Source organism: Hylobates moloch, unplaced genomic scaffold, assembly GCF_009828535.3.
Source record: "Hylobates moloch isolate HMO894 unplaced genomic scaffold, HMol_V3 SCAFFOLD_1, whole genome shotgun sequence".
Classification (NCBI taxonomy): domain Eukaryota; kingdom Metazoa; phylum Chordata; class Mammalia; order Primates; family Hylobatidae; genus Hylobates; species Hylobates moloch.
In genome coordinates this window covers 102,582,841-102,589,024 of record NW_026652276.1, presented here as the reverse complement: position 1 = coordinate 102,589,024, position 6,184 = coordinate 102,582,841, and the positions used below count along the sequence as shown (strand labels likewise).

At 44.7% G+C, this 6,184-nt stretch overlaps 1 long non-coding RNA gene across 1 annotated transcript; it reads left to right on the top strand.

The window, feature by feature from the left end:
- The first annotated feature begins 1,479 nt into the window (after nt 1-1,479).
- On the top strand, nt 1,480-5,434 carry LOC116811458 (uncharacterized). The gene is made up of 3 exons (XR_004370471.2): nt 1,480-1,549; nt 3,347-3,403; nt 5,389-5,434. It is a non-coding gene; the product is annotated as an uncharacterized LOC116811458 (long non-coding RNA).
- Nucleotides 5,435-6,184: the final 750 nt, after the last annotated feature.

Here is a 6,184-nt window from a genome sequence, read left to right as displayed (position 1 = left end):
TCCCAACATTTTGGGAGGCCAAGGCAGGCAAATTGCTTGAATCCAGGAGTTCGAGACCAGACTGGGCAACACGGTGAAACCCTATGTCCACAAAAAATACAAAAATTAGGCAGGCATGGTGATGCATGCCTATAGTCAGCTACTCGGGAGGCTGAGACAGGAGGATCGCTTGAGCCCAGGAGACACAGGTTGCAGTGAGCCATGATCGCGCCACTGCACTCCACTGGGCAACAGAGCAAGACTGTCTCAAAAAATAACAACAAAATGGCAGAGAAACAGACTTTACTTCTAGAAAAGAAGCATGAGAGAGTCACATTGCAAAGGGATGTACATCCTGGGATGGGAGAGGTCTTGAGCTAATTTTTGCAGCCAACCACACCTTTCTCTGATAAAGGCGTTTGGTTTTACTGATATAGCTTCTCCAGGTTTTGAAATCCATTCCATTATAGTGGGTAAGTTAAGATTATAAGTGCCTGGCCGGGCATGGTAGCTCACTCCCGTAATCCCAGCACTTTGAGAGACCTGTAATCCCAGCACTTTGAGAGATTACCTGAGGTCAGGAGTTTGAGACCAGCCTGGCCAACGTGGTGAAACCCCGTCTTTACTGAAAATACAAAAATTAGCCAGGCATGGTGGCGCGGGCCACTTGAACCTGGGAGGTGGATGTTGCAGTGAGCCGAGATCATGCCACTGCACTCCAGCCTGGGCAACAGAGTGAGACTCTGTCTCAAAAAAAAAAAAAAAAAAAAAAAAAAGGTTATACATGTCAGTTCAGGCTCCATGACAGAAGAATCTTCGTAGCATTTCATGTAAATGCACATGGGTATTAGCCACCCTGGACTAAGCTCTCCCAGCTTCATGATGCCTTCCTTCATCCTCCTCTCCTTCCTTCCTTTTTTTTTTTTAGAGACGGAGTCTTTCTTTGTCAACTAGGCTGGAGTGCAGTGGCTCGATCTCAGCTCACTGCAACCTCCACCTCCTGGGTTCAAGCAATTCTCCTGCCTCAGCCTCCTGTGTAGCTGGGGCTACAGGCGTCTGCCACCACTCCCAGCTAATTTTTGTAGTTTTAGTAGAGGCAGGGTTTCACCATGTTGGCCAGGCTGGTCTCAAACTCCTGACCTCAAGTGATCTGCCCACCTCAGCCTCCCAAAGTACTGGTATTGGAGGCGTGAGTCACCGCGCCCGGTCCCCTCCTTCCTTCTTTCCTTTTCTATTGATTTTACAATTGATATTATTTTTATATAAATATACATAAATACACAAGTGTATGTTTTCTATATGTATATTATTTTATATTTATAGTATTTCTATTTTTGTATGAAGAGGTCAAATTTGTTCATAGTGAGTGAGCTACAAGTTCTTTTGCTGATTGTAACATTGCTGTATTAATCAACTTATATTAGCTAGTCGTATTTCTCTGTCGGCAAACTTAACCTAACATACAATTTTATAATTTCCATTGCATTCCAAGGCATTGCACTGAAAGCAGAAGCTGTCTCAGTCAAGAAAGAATCAGAAGATCCTAATTACTATCAATATAATATGCAAGGTAATACTGTTTGATAATAATTTTCTTCCCCAAAAGTTATTTGGGATGGAAGATGTTAATTACTACTTGTCTGAAAAACTGGTGAACACCCATGTATATTTACCTAGGATCTAGCATACTGCCATTTAGAGTAAATAATCCTACAGTTATAAAATCAATTCTATTTAGCCTAAATCCATGTACTCTTTTGTTTGTTTTTTACAGAGATGAGGTCTCACCTTGTTGCCCAGGCTGGTCTCTAACTCCTGGGCTCAAGTAGTCCTCCAGCCTTGGCCTCCAGAAGTGCTGAGATTATAGGCATGAGCCACCATGCCTGGGCTAAATCCACATACTCTTTTTTTTTTTTTTTTTGAGACAAAATCTCACTCTGTTGCCCAAGCTGGAGTACAGTGGCGCTATTTCCACTTAACTGCAACCTCTGCCTCCTGGGCTCAAATGATTCTTGTGCTCAGCCTCCCGAGGAGCTGGGATTACAGGTGTGTGCCACCACGCCTGGCTAATTTTTTGTATTATTAGTAGAGACGGGGTTTCGCCATGTTGGCCAGGCTGGTCTCGAACTCCTGACCTCAGGTGATCCACTCACCTTGGCCTCCCAAAGTGCTGGGATTATAGGCATGAGCCGCCACACCTGGCCCATAAGACTTTTAAAAAGAAGTCATAAATTGTCACGACTGTCATGATTTTGCACCACCTAATGAAGTGATGCATCTTGGCAATAATTGTCGGTGGCCATTAAAACCATTTTATAAAAGTCTGATGGGGACTTTATCATGGGCAGACCTGACTGACAGTTCCTGAACTGACTGGTCACTGGTCTGATGGGATCCAGCAGGAGGTACACCACACCACCTTTGTCAAGGATTCTTCCAAAACAAAACAAAAAATCAAACCTGGCTAGGTGTAGTGTGTCATACCTATAATCCCAGCACTTTGGGAGACCAAGGCAGGTGTATCACTTGAGCCCAGGAGTTCAAAACCAGCCTGGGCAACATGGTGAGACCCCCATCTCCACAAAAAATACAAAAAGTATCCGGGCATGGTGGCACACGCCCGTAGCCCCAGCTACTTGGGAAGCTGAGGTGGGAAGATTGCTTGAGTCTGGGAGGTAAAGGCTGCAGTGAGCTGTGATCACACCACTGCACTCCAGCCTGGGTGCTGAGGTGAGACTGTGTCTCAAAACGATAACAACAACAACAACAAAACAAAACAATCAGACCTAAGTCTGACCCAGCCTTTAGATCTAACCAGCAATTTTTAGGAGATGCATGGAATACAGGCACATATGAAAACATCACCACAAGGATATAGTCAATAAAATCCAGAATGTGAGAAACTCAGAGAAATTAATTGGTTTACGTTTTTTTTTGCTTGTTTTTTTTCAGACAGAGTCTCACTCTGTCGCCCAGGCTGGAATGCAGTGGCGTGATCATGGCTCACTGCAACCTTCACCTCCCAGGTTCAAGTGATTCTCCTGGCTCAGCCTCACGAATAACTGAGATTACAGGCATGTGCCACCACGCTCAGCTGATTTTTGTATTTTTTTGCAGAGAAGGGGTCTCACCATGTTGGCCAGGCTGGTCTCGAACTCCTGACCTCAGGTGATCTGCCCGCCTCCACCTCCCAGAGTGCTGAGATTACAGGTGTGAGCCACTGCGCGCAGCCAGTTTTATTTCAAGGGGTAGAAGTATTTCAGGTGTATTCCTGTGTGGGTATTGACTTGTTTGCATTGTATTCAGTGATTTCTTTTTACATTTTTGCATTTCTCCCTTTGTTATATATTATTTATTTTTCTTTCAGGAAGCCACCCTTCTTCCACAAGCAATGAAGTAATAGAAATGGAATTACCAATGGAAGGTTAGAAACATGCAGCATTTTTTCTCTCTCTTTTAAAAAAAGTTTATAGGCCGGGCGCGGTGGCTCACGCTTGTAATCCCAGCACTTTGGGAGGCCGAGGCAGGCGGATCACGAGGTCAGGAGATCGAGACCACGGTGAAACCCCGTCTCTACTAAAAATACAAAAAAGTAGCCGGGCATGGTGGCGGGTGCCTGTAGTCCCAGCTACTCGGAGAGGCTGAGGCAGGAGAATGGCATGAACCCGGGAGGCGGAGCTTGCAGTGAGCTGAGATTGCACCACTGCACTCCAGCCTGGGCGACAGAGCGAGACTCCATCTCAAAAAAAAAATAATAAAAAAATAAAAAAAGTTTATAGTATTTTACAAAGAACATGCTTTTTTTTTTTTTTTTGAGATAGAATCTCGCTCTGTCACCCAGGCTGGAGTGCAGTGGCGCGATCTCGGCTCACTACAACCTCTGCCTCCTGGGTTCAAGTGATTCATGTGCCTCAGCCTCCTGAGTAGCTGCGATTACAGGCGCGCACCACCACACCCGGCTAATTTTTGTATTTTTAGTAGAGATGGGGTTTCACCATGTTGGCCAGGCTGGTCTCGAACTCCTGACCTCAAGTGATCCGTCCGTCTCTGCCTCCCAAGGTGCTGGGATTACAGGCGTGAGCCACCGTGCCCAGCTGAAAGTTTATAGTATTTTACAGAGAACATACTCTTTTATACATGTAAGTCGGAAAATAAGGAAGGTGACTTTCTGGCATGCCTGTCTTAGAAACTATGAAGAGTTGAGCTCTTGCCCTAAGTTATAACATGAAGGGCTCTATCACTTCTTGTGCTTCTGATCTGTGAGTGATTCTACTTAAAGCACCAAAATATGGAAGTTAACTTTGCAGTGGTGCTGTTTGTTGCTTTGTCTTTTGCATGGCATGATAGAATTCTTTTGGACAGAGTCGAATAGTATTTTAGGAAATTCTTGCATTAGAAGTAAAATTTGATAATATTTCCCTCCATTCATATATAAATCTTGAGCATCATATGAATAAAGCCTAAATTCCTAAGGTGGTTTGTGTATGTCCAAGATAAAATTAATAATTAAAAGGGCCAGGCATGGTGGCTCACGCCTGTAATCCCAGCACTTTGGGAGGCTGAGGTGGGCGGATCACCTGAGGTCAAGAGTTCAAGACCAGCCCGGCCAACATGGTGAGACCCTGTCTCTACTAAAAATACAAAAATTAGCCAGGCATGGTGGCAGGCACCTGTAATCCCAGCTACTCACGAGGCTGAGGCACGAGAATTGCTTGAAACTAGGAGGCAGAGGCTGCAGTGAGCCGAAATCGCACCATTCCACTCCAGCCTGGGCAACAGAGTGAGACTGTCTCAATAATAGTAATAATAAAGATTTCCTTTCCAAACCTAGAGGCATGGGACATCTTTGTCCATTTATAGGCAATGTGATCTTACTTTTAGTTGTATATCTGCCTTAGAGAGATAGCGACACATGACTACCAAAATGATTCTTTTTTTTTTGAGACAGAATCTCACTCTGTCACCCAGGCTGGAGTGCAGTGTGTTGTGACCTTGGCTTACTGCAGCCTCCACCTCCCAGGTTGAAGCAATTCTCCTGCCTCAGCCTCCTGAGTAGCTGGGATTACAGGCATGTGCCACCACGCCTGGATAATTTTTGTATTTTTAGTAGAGATAGTGTTTCGCCATGTTGCCCTGGCTAGTCTTCAACTCCTGGCCTCAAGTGATCCGCCCTCCTCGGCCTCCCAAAAGTGCTGGGATTACAGGTGTGAGCCACCGTGCCCGGCCCAATTACTGTTTATTATCCTATTATTATTGCTTATAAAATTAAAATTATGTTTGTATTTATTATATACGAAATGTATTTAAAATGCCAGGATAAGCTACTTTTTTGGTATAGGAGCAGTAATGTGTTGGAATATGAGGAGAATACTTAATAATGAATGTCATTTTAGACATTTTTTTTTCAAGATTCCACTCCGCTGGTTCCTTCGGAAGAACCAAATGAGGACCCTGAAGCTGAGGTGAAAATCGAAGGTTAGTTGTCTAAAGCCCCATTGCCAAGTCTGGTTTTCATTCTTTCTAACAGGATTAATTGTGGGGAGGATGGCAGAGCTCAGTGGCTCAAGCCTGTAATCCCAGCACCTTGGGAGGCCAAGGCAGGTGTATTGCTTGAGCCCAGGAGTTTGAGACCAGCCTGGGCAACATGGTGAAACCCTATCTCTACTAAAAATACAAAATTAGCCAGGCGTGGTGGTGCATGTATGTATTCCCAGCTACTTAGGAGGCTGAGGCAGGAGGATCGCTTGAACCTGGGAGGCAGAGGTTGCAATGAGCCAAGATCTCACCACGGCACTCCAGCCTGGGTGACAGAGCGAGATTCCATCTAAAAAAAAAAAAAAAAATTTGGGGGAAGAGATTGAAATCTCTAATGTGTGTATATATAATAGAGCAGCCCATATTCCCATTAAGGCCCAATGCTTTGGGGTGTTGTAGACAACATAATTAGCTGTGCAAAAAAATTAGAAAGAAAAGAAAAATAATAACCAGGCATGATGGTGCATGTTTGTAATCCCAGCACTTTCTGAGGCCAAGGCAAGAGGATCATTTAAACCCTGGAGTTCTAGATCAGATTGGGCAACATAGTGAGACTCTATCTCTGTAAAAAATAAATATTAAAAAAAATTAGGCAGGCCGGGCGCGGTGGCTCAAGCCTGTAATCCCAGCACTTTGGGAGGCCGAGGCGGGCGGATCACGAGGTCAGGAG